This window comes from Tenrec ecaudatus, chromosome 5 (assembly GCF_050624435.1).
Source record: "Tenrec ecaudatus isolate mTenEca1 chromosome 5, mTenEca1.hap1, whole genome shotgun sequence".
Lineage (NCBI taxonomy): Eukaryota > Metazoa > Chordata > Mammalia > Afrosoricida > Tenrecidae > Tenrec > Tenrec ecaudatus.
This window is the reverse complement of record NC_134534.1, coordinates 68720743-68743347: the sequence shown is the minus strand read 5'-3', so window position 1 is coordinate 68743347 and position 22605 is coordinate 68720743.

The following is a 22605-nucleotide window of genomic DNA, read 5'->3' as shown; positions in this document are numbered from 1 at the left end:
TCCCCTGCCCTCGGGAACCCTTGATAATTTATAAATTATTTTTATTTTTCATATTTTGCACTGTCTGCTGTCTCCCTTCACCCATGTTTCTGTTGTTTGTCCTCCCGGGGGAAAGACGAGGGGGGGTTATACACCAATCTTTGTGAATAGTTCCCTCTTTCTCCCCCCACTTTCTCCCTACCCTTATGGGATCCCTACTCCCATTATTGTTCTTGAGGGATTTATCTGCCCTGGATTCTGTGTGTTGAGAGCTCTTATCTGAGTTGGGGTGTGTGTGTGAAGAATTAAAGGACTAGAGCAGTGGTTCTCAACCTTCCTCATGCCGCGACCCTTTCATACAGTTCCTCATGTTGTGGTGACCCCCAACCATAAAACTATTTTTGTGGCTACTTCATAACTGTAATTTTGTTTCTGTTATGAATCAGGCAACCCTGTAAAAGGGTCGTTTAACCCCCAAGGGGTTGCAACCCACAGGTTGAGAATCACTGGATTAGAGAAATGTTGTGTTTTGTCAATGTTTAAGTTGCTTCTTTTTTTACATTTTATTAGGGGCTCATACAACTCTTATCACAATCCACACATATACATACATCAATTGTATAAAGCACATCGGTACATTCTTTGCCCTAATCATTCTCAAAGCATTTGCTCTCCACTTAAGCCCTCTGCATCAAGTCCTCTTTTTTTTTTTCCCCTCCCTCCTTAAGTTGCTTCTTAAATGTGTTTTGTGACTCAGTGAAGGAGCAACTACTACTGGTCCCCATTGTATGGCCAGATCAATGCCAGGCTATCTTCTAGCAGCAAGTGACCTTGAATCTCCCCTACCCATGCAGAGCTGACCAGAGCTGGCTGACACAACTAGCAGCGAGTGACCCTGAATCTCCCACACACACCTGCGGAGTTGACCAGAGCTGGCCAATGGCCCGTTTTATTCTCGACCTGCTGCTCTGCACCCAGCACGGGTCCATTTGGCTCAGTGCCCCTTTTGTTTTGGGGCCTCTGCTATGCACCCAGCACGAATACACCCAGAATCAGGAAGACACCTTTACCTTATATTCCCCAAACCCGGACATACCTGTATCTCCCAATCCCTGACTACTTTACCTTATGTGGACTCCAGACAGCCCAGTCACATGTTCCCTGGCCATAAGCATGACCACCCCTGTAGCCTGGGGCGTGACTCCCCCAGCCCAGGCACTGTGGACCGTGCCACTTTGCCCAGACTGGGTTTTTCTCCCCAATAAAAGCCGGTTTGCTCTAATTTGACTGATTTTGGTCTCTGGTGCCTCTCGACTACCTTACACCCATCACTTTCTTCCCGCCACACTCCCCTGCCCCTTACCTTGTTCTACCTCGAAGACCAAGAAAAAAATGCAAGGCAAAGAAAATGCTCCTGCTTTGCCTCCCGGGTTACAGGTTGTATGTAGCCCAGCTGGCAGAAAGGACACGATCACTAAATGCTCACCATGGGACATTTCTCAAAGACGCCCTTCCCCACCAAGGTGTTTCTTCCTGCCTTGAAAGAGACCTAGTTATATATATACACCTCTCAGGGTCTAGAGCAGTGGTTCTCAAGCTTCCTAATCCCTTAATACAGTTTCTCAGGTTGTGGTGACTGCCAACCACAAGATTTCTTTTTTTTTTTTTTTAACAATTTATTAGGGGCTCATACAACTCTTATCACAGTCCATACATATACATACATCAATTGTATAAAGCACATCTGTACATTCTTTGCCCTAATCATTTCAAGATTTCTTTTTCCTTGCTGCTTCCTAATGTAATTTTGCTACTGTTGTTAATCCAGCAACCCCTGTGAAAGGGGTCACAACCCACAGGTTGAGCACCGTCTAGCAGGAATCAAAGAAACAGCAGAAAACCCACACAATAAGGGGGAAGCTTTGACACCAGTGTGCTAATGCTGCAGAGGCCTCACCCTCATTCAAAGACGTTAGAGCCTTGGGAATCCCTCAGGCCAGACCACAGGCCAGTAAGGGTGGGTTCATTAAGCACTGGGAACTGTGGGTGACTGTTTGCCCGCTGGCTGTGCCGCTGACTTCCAGAGACTCGGGAATCTGTGGGGGAGGCTGGAGGGACAACTTTTGGGGAGTGTTTATTGTTAAGGGAGAATAGAACTCAATTAAGGGGCAGTGGAGTCAGCGTATTGGTGGGCTCTGTAAATAGGAGAACCACCTCTCCCCACCCCCCCACCCCCACCCAGCAGGAACGAAACAACTCACCACCTTCTAAGACTGTAACTCTTTACAGCCCTTCTCCCAAAGGGTTCCGGAATTCGGAGGTTAGAGAGACTTCACTGCCTGCTCCGCAAACCAGGGCTTGGGCTTTTATTTTATTCAGAGATAAAATAGATTTAACCTGAAGGAGTCACTCTGTCACCCACAGTGTCTGCAGTTCTGAATTGCTTGCCATATAGTAATAGATCCAGGAGCCCTGGTAGAACAATGGGTTAAGCACCGGGTTGCTTACTGTAAGGTCAGTGGTTCAAACTCAGCAGCTACTTCCCAGGAGAGAGATGAGGCTGTGTGCTCCCATGAAGATTTACAGCCTTAGAAATAGTGAGGAGATGCTTTTCTCCCCGCGATAGCACCCTGATGAATCTGGATCAAGTCCCGGGCAGTGGGCGGGTATTCATAGTAACAAACCACCGATTTGTTCTACTATGCATTCAGGTGCTTAGTTTGTGAGGCCGATTAGATGACGGGTTCATGCATGGACTGAAGACTGGATTTTATCCCCGTCTTGGCCAAGTCGGGCTGCAAACCATAAGGTCAGCAGTTTGAAACCACCACCACCACACCTGAGCCAAAATAGGAGCCTTTCTACTCCTGTAAAGAGTTACAACCTTGGAAACCCACGGGGGCAGTTCTACCCTGGACTGTTGGCTCCCAATGATTCGGAATCAACTCGATGGAACCGAGGCAAGGTTGACTTACGGACTGATACCTGGCACATGCTTACTACTGCAGATAAGTGAATGGAAGAGCTATAAGCCACCAGTGGGGTAGTTTAGGAAAGGGGGCATTCAGAAAAGCTCTTCCCTTTTAGATGCCCTTTTTAAGTATCACTTTCTGTGTCCATGTTCTGCTGATAAATCCTTCCTGGGTTGTTCAGACCACACCTTGACTTCGAGGACAACTTTCCTGCTTGAGCAGTGGTTCTCAACCTGTGGGTCACAACCCCTTTGGGGGTTGAATGACCCTTTCACAGGGGTCGCCTAAGACCATCGGAAAACATATTTCTGATGGTCCTTGGAACTGAGACACTGCTGTTCTATCCATCTCCAGACGAGTCCACCCACATGTAGATACACCCACATACGAGTACCCGGTGTGAACTCTCACCTATGCTACACCATGCTCCAAGACAACATTTCATTTACTTGTAATTAGAAATAAATATTTCCACAATATAGGATTACATATTGTTTTTGTGATTAATCATTAAGCTTTAATGATGTTCAATTTGTAACAATGAAAATACATCCTGCATATCAGATATTTACATGACGATTCAAGACAGTAGCAAAATGACAGGAAGCAGCAACAAAATAATGTTATGGGAAGAACACACCACCCTATGTGATCACGTGGTCCCGAAGGGATCAGTTATCAGGCATCAAAGAACAAAAAATCATATAATTGGCTGCACACCTCCATGATACAATCACTGAAGACAAACGGGTGCATAAACAAATGTGGCGAAGAAAGCTGATGGTGCCCGGCTATAAAAAGAGATAGTGTTTGGGGTCTTAAAGGCTTGAAGGTGAATAAGCGGCCATCTAGCTCAGAAGCAACAAAGCCCACATGGAAGAAGCACACCAGCCTGTGCGATCACAAGGTGCGATCACAAGAAGCACCAGCCTGTGCGATCACAAGTATATATATACTTTTTTGTATATATATATGTATATATATATCTCATAGTGAATGAAGGGGGAAATGCAGAGTGGAGACCCAAAGCCCGTTTGTCGGCCACTGGAGAGCCCCTCACAGAGGGGTTTAGGAGAGGAGATGGGTCAGTCAGGGTACGATGTAGTACGGATGAAGAACACAGCTTTCCCCTAGATCCTGGATGCTTCCTCCTTCCAACTACCATGATCCGAATTCTACCTTGCAGGACTGGATAGGGCAGAGGTTGTACACTGGTGCATATGGGAGCTGGAGGCACAGGGAATCCAGGGTGGATGATACCTTTAGGACCAGGGGTGTGAGGGGCGATACTGGGAGAGTAGAGGGTGAATGGGTTGGAAAGGGGGAACTGATTACAAGGATCCACATGTGACCTCCTCCCTGGGAGACGGACGGCAGAGAAGGGGGGTAAGGGAAACTCCGGATAGGGCAAGATATGACAAAATAACAATCTATAAATTACCAAGGGCTCATGAGGGAGGGGGCAGCGGGGAGGAAGGGAAAAAAAAAAGAGGACCTGATGCAAAGGGCTTAAGTGGAGAGCAAATGCTTTGAAAATGATTAGGGCAAAGAATGTGCTTTATACAATTGATGTATGTATATGTATGGATTGTGATAAGAGTTGTATGAGCCCCTAATAAAATGTAAAAAAAAATAATGTTATGGTTGGGGTCACCACAACATGAGGAATTGTATTAAAGGGTCGGGGCATTAGGAAGGTTGAGAACCACTGTGCTTACAAACTTACTGTCAAGTGGTGTGACACTGAGAGGACAGGTGTCTCTTGGTATCAGGCCAGTAGACAGTTTCTACCTTCAGGGAGAACATGGCTGCTTTTAGGCAAAAAGGAGGAGAGTAAGTCTTTGAAGGGACTGGTCCTGGTCATCTAGGAGCTAAGCTTGCTATTCAGTGAGTATTGCTGAGCTTACTCCCTCTGCTGGCAAGACCATCTGGAACCATTAACTGGGAGCTTGGGGCCCCCCAGTGGGAAAACTGAATGTTTTCTCTTCCTCTGCAATGCGCAAGGTCTGCGTGTGATTGTCAGAGTAGTTAGTTCCAAGCCATTACAGAAGATTCTCAAGTTTGGGACCCGATCACAGGCATCTACATATAATCCCCTCCCTGGGTGACAGACAACAGAAAAGTGGGTGAAGGGAGATGTCGGACAGTGTAAGATATGAGAAAATAATCATAATTAATAAATTATGAAGGGTTCATGAGGGAGCGGGGAGAAACAAATAAGGAGCTGATGCCAAGGGCTCAAGTAGAAAGTAAATGTTTTGAGAATGATGATGGCAACAAATGTGCAAATGTGCCTGACACAATGATGGATGGATGGATTGCGATAAGCGTTGTATGAGCCCCCAATAAAATGATTTTTTTAAAATTCTCAAAGGTTCAAAGAGTTGAGGAAGAAAAGCTACCCACACTCTCATCATCTTTTTAAAACCGGGTCTATTGTGTTGGAAAAGATTAATAAAATGCATATTAATTTATACTGGTGCATGTATTCTTGAAATATTGGGAGTTGAATAAATTAGCATGCATGCTTTCCAGAATGAAGTTTGGCGTTGTTTCACTTCAGGGAATCTTTTTAAAGGCAAATAATCTGAAATATAGAAAAACTATAAGCACAAAATTATTTTGGCACTTCTACAGGGTCAGGGGCCCTGTTGGTGTAGTGGTCCTGTGTTGGCCACTTTGTGGGAGATGGACGGGCTTTCTACTCTCTTCCAGGGGGAGAGGACTGGTGTGTCTCCACAGAATTGGTGTGTGCCTACAGATCCCACCATGGCACACCAAACCAGGAGGGCAGTGTAACCATGTGAAGGAATGCATGCAAAGACTGGGCTACAGGACCGGCCCCAACCAAAGCCAGTCTGACCCCTGCCCTGGAAGTGTGTGTCTCAGAGAAGGACACTAGACCTGCTGGTGGGGGAAAGGAACCGATCTGGTATGCCCACACGGAAGCAAACCAGGAAGGAAAAAGAGACAGGAGCAGTCGACCTAGACTCCATAGAGGCTCACCAAGCCTGGAGGAAGAGGTCCCTGCATGGAGCTGTTGGGGCACAGAGAGGACTGTGGGGCTGCCAACAGCTCAAGACATGTCATCCCCTAACTGGAGCACACAGAGACAGGGGACAATAATGGGACACAGAGGGGGGAGACGGTGTGGACTGAATTCCCCACAGTGGGACAAACCAGGAAGGGAGCATAACAGATCAGTTATTGGAGAAAAGCCAAGCCACAGAGCCCCTGAGGAGCCCCAAGAATGGACTTTGGGCTAGGAGGGGCAGCCCCCGGATCTCCCCCAGACCAGGGGACAGAGGGATTCATAAGTGCCAACGGATAGACCTGGATCTATGTAGGTGATTTTTCTTTCTTTTTTTCCTCTCCTTTTGTTTTTTCAACCTTTTGTTTTCTTTTTGTTTGGACTAGGACATTGCTAGTTTGCCTACCCACATAGGATGGACATGGGAGGGAAGCTGGGAAGCTCAAGGAGAAAGCAATGGGCCATGGCCCTGGAGGGTCTTGGGGAAAGAAGGAAGGGGGGTGGGGAGAAGAGTGTGGTGAGTGGGACAGGGAACAACTAGGGAACTGAAACCAACATCTAGGAGGGTGTAGAGATCCTGTGAGTATTAGAGGAATAGCAATCTAGCTGAGAGGAAATGCTAAGAGGTGGTAGAAGGGGGAATGTGATGGTGGGGCAGGAGGAGGCAAAAGGAAACAGAGGAAAGTGCTAGGAAGCAATAGAGGTATTAACAGAGGTGTGTACTTATGTAAATACATTAATCCCTAAAAATAGAGGTATTGGTCTATGTACATATATTTGTAAGGCAATACACTGAGGCTGCAGATGGGCCTTGGGCCTCAGCTCATACCCTCCCTCAAGATAAGAACACTTTGTTCTAACAAAATGGCATTTTGTGATGCTCAGTCCCACCACCCCACGTCCCCCCAAACCTGCAGGATCGCTGAAGACAAAATGGGTGCATAAGCAGATGTGGTGAAGATAGCAGATGGTGCCTAGCTAATAAAATTTATAGTGTCTGGGGTCTTAAAGGCTTGAAGTTAAACAAGTTGCCATCCAATAATGTTGCAACAAGCCCACATGGAGAAAGCACACCAGCCAGTGAGATTATGAGGTGTCGCCGGGACCAGGCAATGGGCATCAGAAGATTCATAACTAACAACAAACAAACAAAAACACATTGGTAAGAATGGGGGGCAGGGTTGGAGCAGAGACGCAAAGCCCATCTGTGGACCACGGAAAATCCCCCCACAGAGGTGCTGCAGGGAGGGAATGAGTCAACCAGGGGTTATCCCGTGAGGCCTCCTCCCCCTGCACTCTCATGACTCCAGCGTTGCTTTCCACTCTGGACTAGATGGGAGCACGTACATAGATATAGGCAAGAGATCAAACTCACACACATGGAACCCAGGAACAGGAATGGGAATAGCAAGACCAGAAGGGGAAGGGGGGGAGAGGTGGGAAGGAGGGAGAGCACGGATCACAATGAATGGCACTAACGCGCCCCCCCCCCATCCAGGGGGAAGGACAACAGAAAGCAGAGGGGAAGGGAGACAGCAGTTAGTGTGAGATAAGAAAATAATAACAATCTATAATCTATCAAGGGGCCACAGGGTGGTGTGAAGGGAGGGGGAAAAAGCGCTGAACCCAAGGGCTCAATAGAAAATAGATGTATAGAAAAGAATGATGACAATATATGTACTGATATGTCAGATACAATTGATGTGTGGATTGTAACAAGAGTTGTAAGAGCTCCCAATAAAATGATTAAAAAAAGAGTTACAGTCTCAGAAACCCACAGGGGCAGTTTTACCGCATCCTATAGGGTCGCTGGGAGCTGGCATCGATGTCAGCGCATTTTGTGTTTGGGTTCCTGTAGCTCTCACTTTCAGGAGCTCTGGTGGGGCTGGCTATTGGGTAAGCATTCAATGACTAACCACAAGGGTGGCGGTTCAAACCCATCAGCTGCTAACTGGGAGAAAGCTGAGACAGCCTGCACCGGTAAAGCTTCACAGCCTCAGAAGCCGTACACAGGGTCACTGTGCGTGGGAACCCACTCAGTGGCAGAGTGTTTGGTTTGGTTGTTGTTACTATGAGCTGGAATGTAACTATGAGTTACAATAGCAGGAGGTCTTTGACACCCCCCTCCCCCCAGTGTGTGGCACTTTCCCCCCAGTTATAGAACTCTTAGTTTATAGGAAGAGCGCTCTGGAGGAAGTTCCGTTTCCCATAGAGAAAGGGGATAGAGCGTCACTCCTACATTAACAACAAGGGGAAAAAAGGGCTAACCAAACAATCTGTGTTAGTTTGAGTAGACTAGATAAACAAATCCAGAGACACTTATATGTGTATAAGAAAGAACTTAATATCAAAGAGTAATTGTATATTAAGAAAGATCCCAGCCCAGTACAGATTAAGTCCATAAGTCTGATATTAGCCGATATATCCAATGCCATTCTATAAATTCTTCAGATTACTATACCACATGCAGTGATGCCAAATGCAGGAAGATCATAGGCTAGTGGGTAGAAAGTCTTGTGGATCCAGTGGCCTTGTGGAGCCGTGGGTCTTCACATGGCTCCTCCAGCTGCAGGGTTCTGGCTGCATCAGCGAAGTTCCGTGTGTCTTCTCTCCAGTGAGCTATTTATCTCTGTTGAGCCTTCAAATGAGGTCATCAAGCTGCGACCTGATTGACAGACTAGACTCCACCCCTTTGCAACTTGACAGATTATGTAACTACCACAATCACCTAAAGCTGTGGCTCTCATCCTATGGGTCATGACCTCTTTGGGGGTCCAAAGACCCTTAGACAGGGATTGCCAGATTCATAACTATAGCAAAATGACAGCTATGAAGTAGCAACGGAAACAATTTTATAGGTGGGGTCACCACCACCTGAGGAACTGTTGTGGCCTTAGGAAGGTTGAGAACCACTGACCTAAGGGCTCCTATGAGTAGGAATCCACTTGACAGCACTGAGTGCTTTGTTTTAGAAGGACTCCTTAGGGAACAGGTGGTGCTATCGTTGGACTGTTAATAACCACAAGGTCTGCAGTTCAAACCCACGAGCTGCTCTCAGGCTGAGAAGTGAGACTCTGCTCCTGTAAAGATCTGCATATCAGGGTTGCTGTGAGTTGGTGTCTACTAGCTAGCCGTGGTAGGGGCGACATGGTTGGGGGAAGGGTAAGAGGAAAACAAGCATTGCCTTGTGAAGAGTCAGGAAACAGTTGTAGGCTCAAAGGTACCATCGTCTTCTATTGTTGGGAGTGAGGCAAGGCCTGTCTAAGTTAAAAGGCAATGTTGGCTGCGAAGGAGAGGAGGGACAGGGTTACTCCATAAGCAAGGTGAGACAGTGGCCTGGGGGCTAGATCTGACTTTGGTTTCAGTTGGGAGAAGGAAATCCAACCCACCACTAGCCCAAGGCCACTTGTCAATTGCTTTTAGGCAGAGGTCCAACTGGTCTCCACTACACATCCTTCTTTTACCCTATTCTGACATCAAGCGTTCCTCTCACCACAGTCTACTCTGCTGGGCCTGATAACGCATTGCAATGGCTACCCAGAACCCACAGCCAACACTCACACTTACAGGGGTTCATTACGGAATTAACGGGCTACCACAAGTTAAAACCAGAAAGCGTGCAGGGTACCGTCTTGTCCACAACACTTCCCAGACAGCAGCCCCCTATTTCTCTGTTTCTCTGGTGTGCACTTTCTCAACCATGTAGTCTCCTGACCTCTGCCTTGTTCACTGGGCTGCAAAGGCCATCCTGGGACCTCACAGACTCCGCACTGCTCTGCTGCTCTGCCTCGTGGGCTCATTTGCTGCAGCCTTTGGTGCTGCTGTCACTTCGGGCAGGGAGATTTTATATATATATATATATATATATATATATTCCATCATTCAATAGTATTTAGCACACACTTGTACATATGCTGCCATCAACATTTCCAAAACATTTTCTTTCTAATTGAACCCTTGGTATCAGCTTTTCTTTTCTTCCCTCCCTCCCCAATTCTCCTACCCTCGGGAATCATTGATCAGTTAAATATTTTATTGTTATTTTGTGTCTTACGCTATCCATTGTCTCCCTTCACCCACATTTCTGTTAGTCATCCCCCTTGGGGCTGGGCTATGTATCCAACCTTGTGATGGGTTTCCCTTTCTCCCTCTTCTACCCTGCCCACCCCCACCATCCCACTACCCTCAGGATAGCACTACTACTGAGTCACAATTCCTGAGGGTTTATCTGTCCTGGATTCCATGTGTGGAGAGCTCGTGTCTGTACCAATGTGTATACTCCAGTCCAGCTGGATTTGTAAGGTAGAGTTAGGTCATGGTAGTTGGGGTAGGGGCAGGAAGCATTCGGGAACTAGAGGAATGATGTGTGTTTTGTTGATGCTATATTGCACCCTGGTTGAATTGTCCTTTCCTGTAACCCTTCTTGGGGCGGTGTGTGTGTGTGTGTGTGTGTGTGTGTGTGTGTCCAATCATCTACCGATAGGCTTTTGGGTTTCCACTCTAACCTACCTCATTCACATTGATATAATTGTTTGTTTCGGATCTTTTGATACCTGATACCGGATCACATCGACACCTTATGATAAGACAGGCTGGTATGCTTCTTCCATGTGAGCTTATTTGCTTCCCTGTTAGATGGCCACTTGTTAAACTTCAAGCCTTTAAGACCCCAGGTGCTATATCTTTTGATAGTCACCATCCACTCTCTTCACCACATTTGCTTATGCACCCATTTTGTCTTTAGCAATCATGTCAGGAAGGTGAGTATCAAAGAGTGCCAGGTTATTAGAACAGAGTGTTCTTGTGTTCAGGGAGGCCTTGAGTAGAGGCTCAAAGTCTGTCAGCTATCGTAATACTTAACATCTAAATATATGTACATTAACTTCTATCCTTTTCATTATTTACATATATACATGCCTCTATAAATAGTTTTTGCTTCCTACTTCTTTCCTCTATTTTCTTTTCGCCTTCCTCCTGTCCCACTATCATGCTCACCCTCCACTCTTCTCCAAGTAATTCCTCTTGGATACATTGTACTTGATCAAACCCCACCAAGCTTCCTCACCATCATTTTTAGATCTCTTGTTGTTCCCTCATCCCTAAATTTGTTGGCTCCTTGTTCCTCTTCCCTGCCTGTCCTCTCCCATGTCCCCCCACCCTGGACCTCCAGCCCCATTGTTTTCTCCTCAGGATTGTTTGTCCCGACTATCTTACAAAGATAGATGTGGGGTGAAAGAAAAACAAAACAACACACACACACACACACACACACACACACACACACTAAAACCCCAATAGATAGTTCCAGGTCTGTCTGTTGACCCTTGTGACTGTTTCCAATTGGGTCTGAGGAGGTGCCAAGCCCTGTCACCCAAATCAGAAGTTTATTTTCAGGATTCCGTGGGCACTGATTACTTTGCTGCCCTGGTGCACTCCCTTTGTGTTTCATCCATTGTGCATGGGGCAGACCCAGGCAGGGAGCTTACATGTGCTGTTCTTTCTTGATTGACATTGGAGTTTCCTCTCTGTTTCTCTTGTATATACCCATTGAAACTGTGAAACGGACCAGTCGTCTCTGAGTGTTAACATCTCCTACTTGCATACCATCAGAGTTCCTTAAGATAAGAAAAAACCTTTTTTCTCTTTCTTGGAAAATGATGGACAGGATATAAGGGCCAATGTCAATGCTGACAGTGATGAAGAAGGCTGGCTGAAAATATGCCTTTTTAAACGACTTGAAGGTATCCTGAGATCAGAAAGAACTGAGAAGTAAGCAGAGCACAGGTGTTAGCTTTTCTCTGAAGTTATTTGCCAATTCATGTGAACTTGAACCTTGATTCTGATAATCTCACAAGGCACAAAAGACACAAATCCAGTCCGCCACCCCACCCCCCAAGGACTATTCATGGTGGGGAGTTTAAAAGACCCCTCCTTCATACAGTACAGGAGTTCTAAAATGGTGTGTCCTGAAGAACAGCCTGGAGGGGCAATGGTTAAGCTCTTAGCATCTAAACCTAAAGGTTTGAGGTTTGAACCCACCCACTTGTGTGTGTGTGTGTGTGTGTGTGTGTGTGTGTTTGTGTGTGTGAGTGAGGGCGAGGGGGTGGAAGAGGAGAGACACGTGGCAACCAGCATTTGTAAGGATGACAGCAACCTTAAGGGCAGTTCTATTCTGAAAACTGGCTTGATGATACACAGCAACATTACCTGTAGGTGAGGGTCCTTTCCCACCACACCCTGGAAACCTACAGGGAAAGTTGCTTTGGTACTGAAGCAAAGTGGGTTGACAGGCAGAAGAACTAATTTGTGAGAAGTTCTAACAACACCCTGCCTCATCTTTCTTTGATTGCACCCCAAATCACATTATTTTGGGAGTTCCAGAAAATCTCCAGGATTGAAGCTGGTTTATAGGCTTGACCCCACCCTGAAATATCTGTCAGAAGCCAGTGAAAAATCTTTGGCAAAAAGTATTTTCATGTCAGGCTTCAATCAACATAATCCTCTCTGCCTCTCCAGCGACAATGAGCGGCCCAGGTTTAAAAACCACCAAGCTCACAAGAAAGTAAAACACCAGGAGTGATAGTCAACAGAAGTGACACACAGCAGGAAACAGACTTGTATTGTCTCAGATATTACAATAAGACCCCTCCTGTGAAACAGTTATGCTTACTATGTTGAAACAAACCTCGGAACTATTGATAGGAAAGGGAGCATGTTGGAAACAGAACCACATAGTACTTGGAGTAATAAATAAATAAGGTAACAGTGCCATGCTTTTCAGGTGCCCTTTGAAGGCCCAGAGGTAAATGATTACGGATAACAGTTGAGTTCTCCTTGGAAACAACCTTGGGCAGAACAGAAGGGAACGGCATCTTAAGGAAAGAAGGGAGGGGAGAAAACCACCACAAACACCCACCAAACAAAAGACTGTCAACCTAGAACTTGGATATCCAGCAAAAATATCTAAGAAGGAAGGCGAAATAAAGATGTTTTCACAGAAACAAAAATTAATAGTGAAGAACAAATGTCACTAGTAGCCTTGTACTACAAGATAAACTAATGTGGGGTCGTTTGATCTTAGAAGAAGTGAGATGCACGCTCCCTGCGCTGAGTCGCTTCTGACTCACAGTCACCCTCTGGGACAGGGTGGAACTGCCCCTGTGGGTCCCGAACTGTAAATCTTCAAAGGAATAGAAAACCTCCTCTTTCTCCTGCAGAGCAGCTGGTGGATTCAAACTGCCGACCTTACCCACGACCACACTAGAGCTCAGGAGTGATAGCAGACAGAAACTCAGTTCTTGAGGGAGAAATGAAGAACACTAGAAGTGGTCATTCGACGTTTTAATTTGAATTAAAGATCTATGAGCGGAAGAAGTGTTTTAGCAGCATAGGCTGGGGGTTAGGTGGTGTATAGTGTAACACATAGGCAACAGTGACATAGAGGGCAGCAGGGAAACTACATGGCTGCAAACCTCACATTTTGGTAAATAGTCACAGCCAACTGTGAAAAGCCCAGGATGTATACTGTGACCCCTAAAGCATAGGCTCCCAAATTTATTTGGCCTGCCATCCCTCTGTCAGAAAAAAACCAACCAGTGCTTCTTCGGCAATTAAAAAGACGCTTGTACTATATAGCCCATCATCCAGGTTAAAATACCTGGGCGCACCCCCCTTCCCCGCCCCCCCTATCTCTCTGGATTGTTCCAGTGCCACCTGGGGGCGGTATAGCCCAACTTGGGAAACACTGCTCTGAAGTACCACTGTTCCAATAGAAATCTATTACATAATTCTACAATTTCTAATAAACCTATTGCCATTCAGGAGAGTTTTCTGACTTGTAGTGATTGTAACAGGACAGTGTAGCACTGACTCAGAGGGTTCCCAAGGCTGCAGTCTTTACAGAAGCAAACTGCTGGATCTTTCTTTCATGGAGTGTCTGGGAGATTTTAAACCAACAGCTTTTTACTCAGCGGTCAAATGCTAACAGCTATATCATTGGGTCTACTTAAATTTGTTAATAGTCATATGAAAACAATGATAAGAACAAGAAGCAGTAAAATGAATTCTGAGAATATAGTTTTCATGGAACTCCATACTATATATCTGAAGTATCATTTGAATATGCTATAAATATAAGGTTAAAATGGAATTCTATGAAAACCACGAAAAAGAAATAGAAGAAGAACAACAATAAACAGAATAGACACGGTGAACAGGAGACAAATGGCAAACCAACGACTGTAAGGAAATCAAACTCTTCAATTAAAAGGTAGAGTACCCTGTTGAGAGCAAGACTCATTCTACCCTGTTGTAAGAGATGTGTTAAAAGGCAAAGGGAAGCTGCAGATAAAAAGACTAAGTAAGAAAAAGAAAAGAGAAAAAAAGACTAAGAAATTCTAAGACAGCGGGAGCAGGTGCATTATTTCAGATAATAGTTTTCAAGACTGAGGATTGCCAGGGTTCCAGGGCCAATTGAACAAGAGACTCTCTCTCTGTGATATAGGTCTATGTGGCTGACAGAATGTTTAAAAAACCCAAAGCGAAAGTTATGAAAATTAGAAGGAGAGACCAATGCATAATCCTAGTTGGCCACCTTTAACACTTCTCTCCACAACCAATCGAAAGACACCTGAACGCAAATCCGTGTGGAACGAATCCTGAGCTGGCAACGAGGTTGCGGGTGTGAGTGTGAATAGTATTGGCACTGCGTTGCTGCGGGGTGCCGTCCACTGGGTTCCGGCTTGCAGTGAGCGCCCACTGTCCCCAGGCAGAACACGGCCTCACTGGCCTCATCCTGCCACTCTCATTGTGTTTGAGCCCTTCCGCATAGCTAGCAGGCCAGTCTTTCTCAGGCCAGTCTTTCTCCCCTGTAGCCCACACTTCATTTGACCAAGTATATCCTTTTAGGGGGACTTTCCCCCTCCCCCATTTAAGAAAATAACTTATTATTTATTTTTTAATAAATCATTTCATTGGGGACTCTTACAGCTCTTATCACAATCCACATATCAATTGTAATCAAGCACATTTGTACATAGGTTGCCATCATTTTCTTTTTTAAACATTTTATTAGGGGCTCATACAACTCTTATCACCATCCATACATATACATACATCAATTGTATAAAGCACATCCGTACATTTTTGCCCTAATCACTCTCAAAGCATTTGCTCTCCACTTAAGCCCTCTGCATCAGGTCCTCTTTTTTTTTATCCCTCCCTCCCCACTGCCCCCTCCCTCATGAGCCCTTGATAATCCACAGATTGTTATTTTGTCATATCTTGCCCTATCCCGAGTCTCCCTTTCCCCGCTTCTCTGCCGTCCATCTCCCAGGGAGGAGGTCACATGTGGATCCTTGTAATCAGTTCCCCCTTTCCAACCCACTCACCCTCCACTCTCCCAGCATCACCCCTCACACCTCTGGTCCTGAAGGTATCGTCCACCATGGATTCCCTGTGCCTCCAGCTCCCATATGCACCAGTGTACAACCTCTGCCATATCCAGTCCTGCAAGGTAGAATTCGGATCATGGTAGTAGTTGGGGCGGGGAGGAAGCATCCAGGATCTGGGGGAAAGCTGTGTTCTTCATCTGTACTACATCACACCCTGACTGACCCATCTCCTCTCCTAAACAGCTCTATGAGGGGATCTCCAGTGGCCGACAAACGGGCTTTGGGTCTCCACTCTGCACTTCCCCCTTCATTCACTATGGTATATATATATATATATATATATATATATACACACATATATACAAATACATATATACACACATGCATATATATATATATTCTTTTTTTTTTGCATGATGCCTTATACCTGGTCCCTTTGGCACCTCGTGATCGCACCGGCTAGTGTGCTTCTTCCATGTGGGCTTTATTGCTTCTGAGCTAGATGGCCGCTTGTTCACCTTCAAGCCTTTAAGACATCAGACACTATCTCTTTCGATAGCCAGGCACCATCAGCTTTCTTCGCCACATTTGCTTATGCACCCGTTTGTCTTCGGTGATCGTATCGCCATCATCATTTTCAAAACATTTTCTTTCTGCTTGAGCCCCTTGGTATCAGCTCTTTTTTCCCCTCCCTCCCCAACTCCTGTATAGCCCAGATAAATTATAAACTATTATTCTTTTCATAGCTCACACCGCTATCTCCCTTCACCCACGTTTCTGTTGTTCGTCCCACTGGGGCGGGGGTTATACGTCGATCATTGCGATTGGTTCCCCGTTTCTCTCCCTTCTTCCCTCACCTTCCCCCTACCGCACTGTATCACTACTCTGCTTACTGTTCCTAATGGAGAGGTGATCTGTCATGGATTCCGTGTGCCTAGCTAGGCAGCTTTTCTCTCCGGCCTTTTTTCTTGATAAAATGTGCAAAGGACGTGCAGTCCTGTCTCGCCATCTTCACTTGTGAGGAGCATTCTGGCTGTCCTTCTTCCAGGACAGATTTGCTTGTTCTTCTGGCAGCCCATCATGTATTTAATATTTTCCCACAAACACAGTAATTCAAAGGCACCGATTCTTCTCGGGTCTTCCTTACTCACTGCCCCCCTTGATTGACATTCCCGTGCTCTGATCAAGCGCACCCCAGCCCTCCAAGAGACATCTTTGCTCTTTAGCGTGAGCAAGAAGTCTTTCGTAGTGGATTTACCCAATGCACTAGTTGTTTGATTTTGTGACTGCTGTTCTGGAATTCCCCTTTGCCCTCAATGTTATCCGTTCTCTTTCATGATCCACACAGTTGTATGCCTTTTCGTAGTCAATACAACACAAGGAAGCCTCTTTCGTGCATTCTCTGCTTTCATCCAGGATCTATTTCTCATCAGCAATCACACCCTTCATTCCAGGTCTCTTCTGATTTCAGCTTGAGTTTCTGGCAGTGTTTTTGCTGATGTTCTGCTGCATCCGGTTATGAACTATCAGCAAAATTTTACCTATGTGATATTACATTGTTTGACAATTTCCACATGCAATTGGATCACCATTCTTGGAATGGGCTTGTTTTTGGCTATGTTGTAGTTGATTGGTAAGGTAGATGTCCTCCAAATTTCTTGGCATAGATAATGAGAACATCTAGCATTACATTTACGGAACCATCTAAACTTGTAGTCGAAGCCTTGCTTTTTGCTTCCTTCAATACCGTTGTTTCTTGATCATAGGCCAGCTCCTGCAAATGGTGGAATGTCAACCAATTATTTTTGGTACAAGGACTCTTTTTTTACTGCTTACTACATTGTTCAATATTTTGTCCATAGAATATTTCAATGTTAATAAAAAGAAATAGAGAAAAGAATTAGGAGCGAGAGGGCATTTATAGAGGTCTAACTACAGGCATGTACATATGTAAATATATTTATATATGATGATGGGGAAATAGATCTATGTGCATATATTTATAGGTTTAGTATTAAGGTAGCAGATGGACATTGGGCCTCCACTCAAGTACTCCCTCAATGCAAGAACAATTTGTTCTATTAAACTGGCATTCCATGATGCTCACCTTCCTGACACAATCACTGAAGATAAATGAGTGTACAAGCAAATGTGATGAAGAAAGCTGATGGTGCCTGGCTATCAAAAGATTTAGTGTCTGGGGTCTTAAATGCTTGAAGGTAAACAAACAGCCATCTAGTTGAGACGCAACAAGGCTCACATGGAAGAAGCACACCAGCCTGTGTGTTTGTGATCACGAGGGGTCTATGGGATTAGGTATCAGGCATCAAAGAACAAGAAATCATATCATTGTGAATGAGGGGAAGTGCAGATTGGGTACCCAAAGTCCATCTGTAGGTAACTGGACATCCCCTTACAGAAGGGTCGCAGGGAGGAGATGAGCCAGTCAGAGTGCAGTGTAGCAATGATGAACATACAACTTTCCTCTAGTTCTTTAATGCTTCTTCCCCACCACTATCATGATCCCAATTCTACCTTACAAATCCGGCAAGACCAGAGTATGTACCCTAGTACAGGTAGGAACTGGAAACACAGGGAATCCAAGACAGATGAACCCCTCAGGACCAGTGGTGATAGTGGCGATACTGAGTGAGTGGAGGGAAGGTGGGGTAGAAAGGGGGAACTGATTACAAGGGTCTCCATATAACCCCCTCCCTGGGGGACAGACAATAGAAAAGTGGGTGAAGGAAGATGTCAGACAGTGTAAGACATGACAAAATAATAATACTTCATAAATTATCAAGGATTCATGGGGGGTGGAGGGGGAGAATTGAGGAGTTGATACCAAAGGCTCAAGTAGAAAGCGCATGTTTTGAGAATGATGCTGGCAACAAATGTACAAATGTGATTGACACATAGATGTATGTATAGATTGTGATAAGAGTTGTACAATCTCGCAATAAAACAACTTAAAAAAAATTTCAACTCATCGGGGCTTCAGCCCATAGTGTTCAATGTGTCAGATCTGTATTTGAGTGACCTTTAACGTCAGGTGAGATGTACTGTATTTTGGCTTTCATGGACTTGTTTTTTTTTAAAGCATTTTATTAGGGATTCACACAACTCTTATCACAATCCGTACATATACATACATCAATTGTATAAAGCACATCTGTACATTCTTTGCCCTAATCATTTGCAAAGCATTTGCTCTCCACTTAAGCCCTTTGCATCGGGTCCTCTTTTTTCCCTTTCCTCCCTGCTCCCCCCTCCCTCATGAGCCCTTGATAATTTATAAATTATTATTTCATCATATCTTGCCCTATCCGGTATCTCCCTTCACCCCCTTTTCTGTTGTCCGTCCCCCAGGGAGGAGGTCACATGTAGATCCTTATAATCAGTTCCCTCTTTCCATCCCACTCACCCTCTACCCTCCCAGTATCGCCCCTCACACCCCTGGTCCTAGAGGTATCATCCACCCTGGATTCCCTGTGCCTCCAGCTCCTATATGCACCAGTGTACAACCTCTGCTCTATCCAGACTTGCAAGGTAGAATTCGGATCATGGTAGTTGGGGGAGGAAGCATTTAGGAACTGGAGGAAAGCTGTATTCTTCATCGGTGCTACGTTGCACCCTGACTGACTCATCTCCTCCTCTATACCCCTCTGTGAGGGGATTTCCAGTGGCTGACAAATGGGCTTTGGGTCTCCACTCTGCACTCCCCCCTTCATTCACTATGGTAAGATTTTTTTATTGTTGATGATGCCTTATACCTGATCCCTGCAACACCTCGTAATCGCACAGGCTGGTGTGCTTCTTCCATGTGGGCTTTGTTGCTTCTGAGCTAGATGGCCGCTTGTTTACCTTCAAGCCTTTAAGACCCCAGACACTATCTCTTTTGATAGCCGGGCACCATCAGCTTTCTTCGCCACATGTGCTTATGCACCCGTTTGTCCTCAGCGATCTTATCAGAGGTGTGCACCCAATGATATGATTTTTTTTTCTTTGATGCCTGATAACTGATCCCTTCTGAACCACATGATCACACAGGCTGGTGTGTTCTTCCATGTGGGCTTTGTTGCTTCTGAGCTAGATGGCCGCTTGTTTATCTTCAAGCCTTTAAGACCCCAGATGCTATCTTTTTTGATAGCCGGGCACCGTCAGCTTTCTTCATCATATTTGCTTGTTTACCCGCTTTGGCTTCAGCGGTTGTGTCGGGAGGGTGACCATCATAGAGTTCCAATTTAATAGAAGAAAGTATTCATGCATTGAGGGATTGCTTGGTAGAGGCCCAAGGTCCTTCCGCCACCTTAATACTAAACTTATAAATATAGGCACATAGATCTATTTCCCCATCCTCATATATATGTTTGCATGTAATTTTTGTCTAGACCTCTATAAATGCCCTTTGCCTCCTAGCTCTTTCCTCTATTTCCCTTGGCTTTCCTCCTGCCCCACTATCATGCTCCACCCCCACCTGGGTTACAGCTATACCTCTTCGTTACCTTACCCTTGATCGTTCCCTACCAGGCCTGCCACTCCCACCTCACCACCAATTTGGATCCCATGTTGTTCTCTTGTCCCTGGGTTTGTTAACACCACTTCCTTACCCCCCACCTCTTCCTATCCCAAGTCCCCCCGGAACTGTCAGTCCCGTTGTTTTTCCTCCAGATAGTTCATCCAGCCTATCTTATTTAGACAGAGCTGTGGAGATAATAACATGCACAAAAACCAGACCGAGGAAAGCAAATCAACAGTATACAACAAAACAAGAAACCACTGACAAAGAACAAAACAAAACACATCAAGAAAGAAAAGCTTGTAGTTAGTTCAAGGATCGTTTGTTGGCCTTTAGGAGTGTTTTCCAGTCCAGTCTGTTGGGGCACCACGCCCTGGCCCCAAACTCATGGACTTGTTTTCATTAATCTCCTTCAGTTTCAAATTAAAGTTGTATATAAGCAATTGATGGTCTGTTCCACAGCTAGCTCCTGGTCTTTTTTGGCTGATGATGGGGAGTTTCTCTATTGTCTCTTTCTACAGATACAGTGGATTTGATGCCTCCTGTTTCTATTCTACTTTACCCAGCATGATGCCTTTCTCCCGGGACTGGTCTCTCCTGACAATATATCTAAAGTATGTGAGAGGAAGGCTGGCCTTCCTTTGCCTCTAGGGAGCACTCTGGCCTGATGTCTTCCAAGACAGATTGGTTAGTCCTTTGAGCAGTCCATGATAATTTGAATATTTTTCTCCAGCACCACAATTCAAATGCACGTGGACTTGTCTGTCAGTTTGCCTATTGTGGTGACTTGTGTGTTGCTGTGATGCTGGAGGCTATGTCAGAGCTATTTCAAATGCCACCAGGGCCAGTCAAGGTGAACAGGTTTCAGCTGCTTCCAGACTGAGAACAGACCAGACTCAGCTCCCCCCTTGGAAGGGGTGAGCTGCTGAAACCCTGAGGCATTTTAGATGTATTAGCCATGTTTCACTTTCACTAATTTTCTGCTTATATGCAGCTCAACTTTCTGTTTATTACTAGTAGGTACGAATTTTAACATCATGTTGACACGTTAGCCGAATCTTCAGTTTTAAAAACTCTTTGGTAAAATATCTCATTTTTAAATAGTTAAGAGGCGCCTTCACTTTTCACAGGATGTAGCCTTAAGGTTGCCTTGGTTCTCAGCTGCCTTAGAGCAGTGCTTCTCCACCTTCCTAACGCCACAGCCGTTTCATACAGTTCCTCATGTGGTGGTGACCCCCCAACCACACATTTTTTTCAACCATAAAATTTTTGTTGCGACTTCATCACTGTAATCTTGCTACTGTTGTGAATCGCAATATAAATATCGGATGTTCAGGATGTATTTTCAGTATTACAAACTGAATATAATTAAAGCATAATGATTAATCACAAACCATGTAAGTATATATTGCAAAATATTAATGTGATTTCTGATGGTTTTAGGCAATCCCTGTGAACAGGTTGTTCAACTCCCAAAGGGGTCGCGACCCACAGGTTGAGAACCGCTGCCTTAGGGACTTGTTTCTATTGTGAAGCAGAGTTAATATTTTCCTTGGGATTGGACAATTGTTTCAGCACTGCCCTGCCTACCCCTACTTCCCCTTTAAGGGGCCACTAGAAATTCCCACTGTTTAGAAATGCCGTCCCTATAATGCATTACATCTAGATATAACTTAGAAATTGGTTTCTGAACTGCTCTTATGACTTATGTAGCACTTTCTACTCTAGTACTTACAACCCGAATCAATTCAATGCTCTAAAATGTTGTTAGAGGAGGGCGCCCCACCCCAACATTGTCTTTAATCCTTGTGCATTCTATCTTCTAAATTTACTTTAGACTGTAATGAGTTTTGGGGAGGAACTGATAGTTCTATAATACTGGAGCCTTCTTTCTGGGTCCCTGCCATGTGTCTCTTTAGTCGGGTCTCTATGGTTCAGTAGTACTGTTGTGAGGGGGCTCCAAAAAGGTGATAGAAATATGCCATTATCTTACATATTCTCACTCAACTTTGAGGCTTCCCTCTCCACACACCTGCACTTGTATCACAGTCCATCTATCCATCGTGTCAAGCACATTTACACATTTGTTGCCATCATCATTTTCAAAACATTTGCTTTCCGCCTTGAGCCCTTGGTATCAGCTCATTTTCCCCCTCCCTCATGAACCCTTGATAATTTATAAAGTATTATTTTGTCATATCTTACACTGTCCAATGTCTCCCTTCACCCACTTTTCTGTTGTCCATCTCCCAGGGAGGAGGTTATATGTAGATCCTTGCAATCCGTTCCCCCTTTCCACCCCACCTTCCCTCTACCCTCCCGGTATCGCCAATCTCACCACAGGTCCTGAAGGGATCATCCACCCTGGATTCCCTGTGTTTCCAGTTCCTATCTGTACCAGCGTACATCCTCTGGTCTAGCCGGATTTGTAAGGTAGAATTGGGATTGTAACAGGGGGCGGGGAAGCATTAAAGACCTAGAGGAAAGTCGTATGTTTCATCATTGCTACACTGCACCCTGACTGGCCTGACCCCTGTACTTTTTAAATAGTCTTTTACACTTCTTATTGGGTATAAACTTATTATGAAGTCATTGCATTAGCTTGCAATTGTGAATGCTTAAAATATTCCTGAAATTATGTACTAAAAACTGACTTATAGAATGTATAGAATTAATTTTTCAGACTCAAATCACTTGAGGATGATTTTTTAT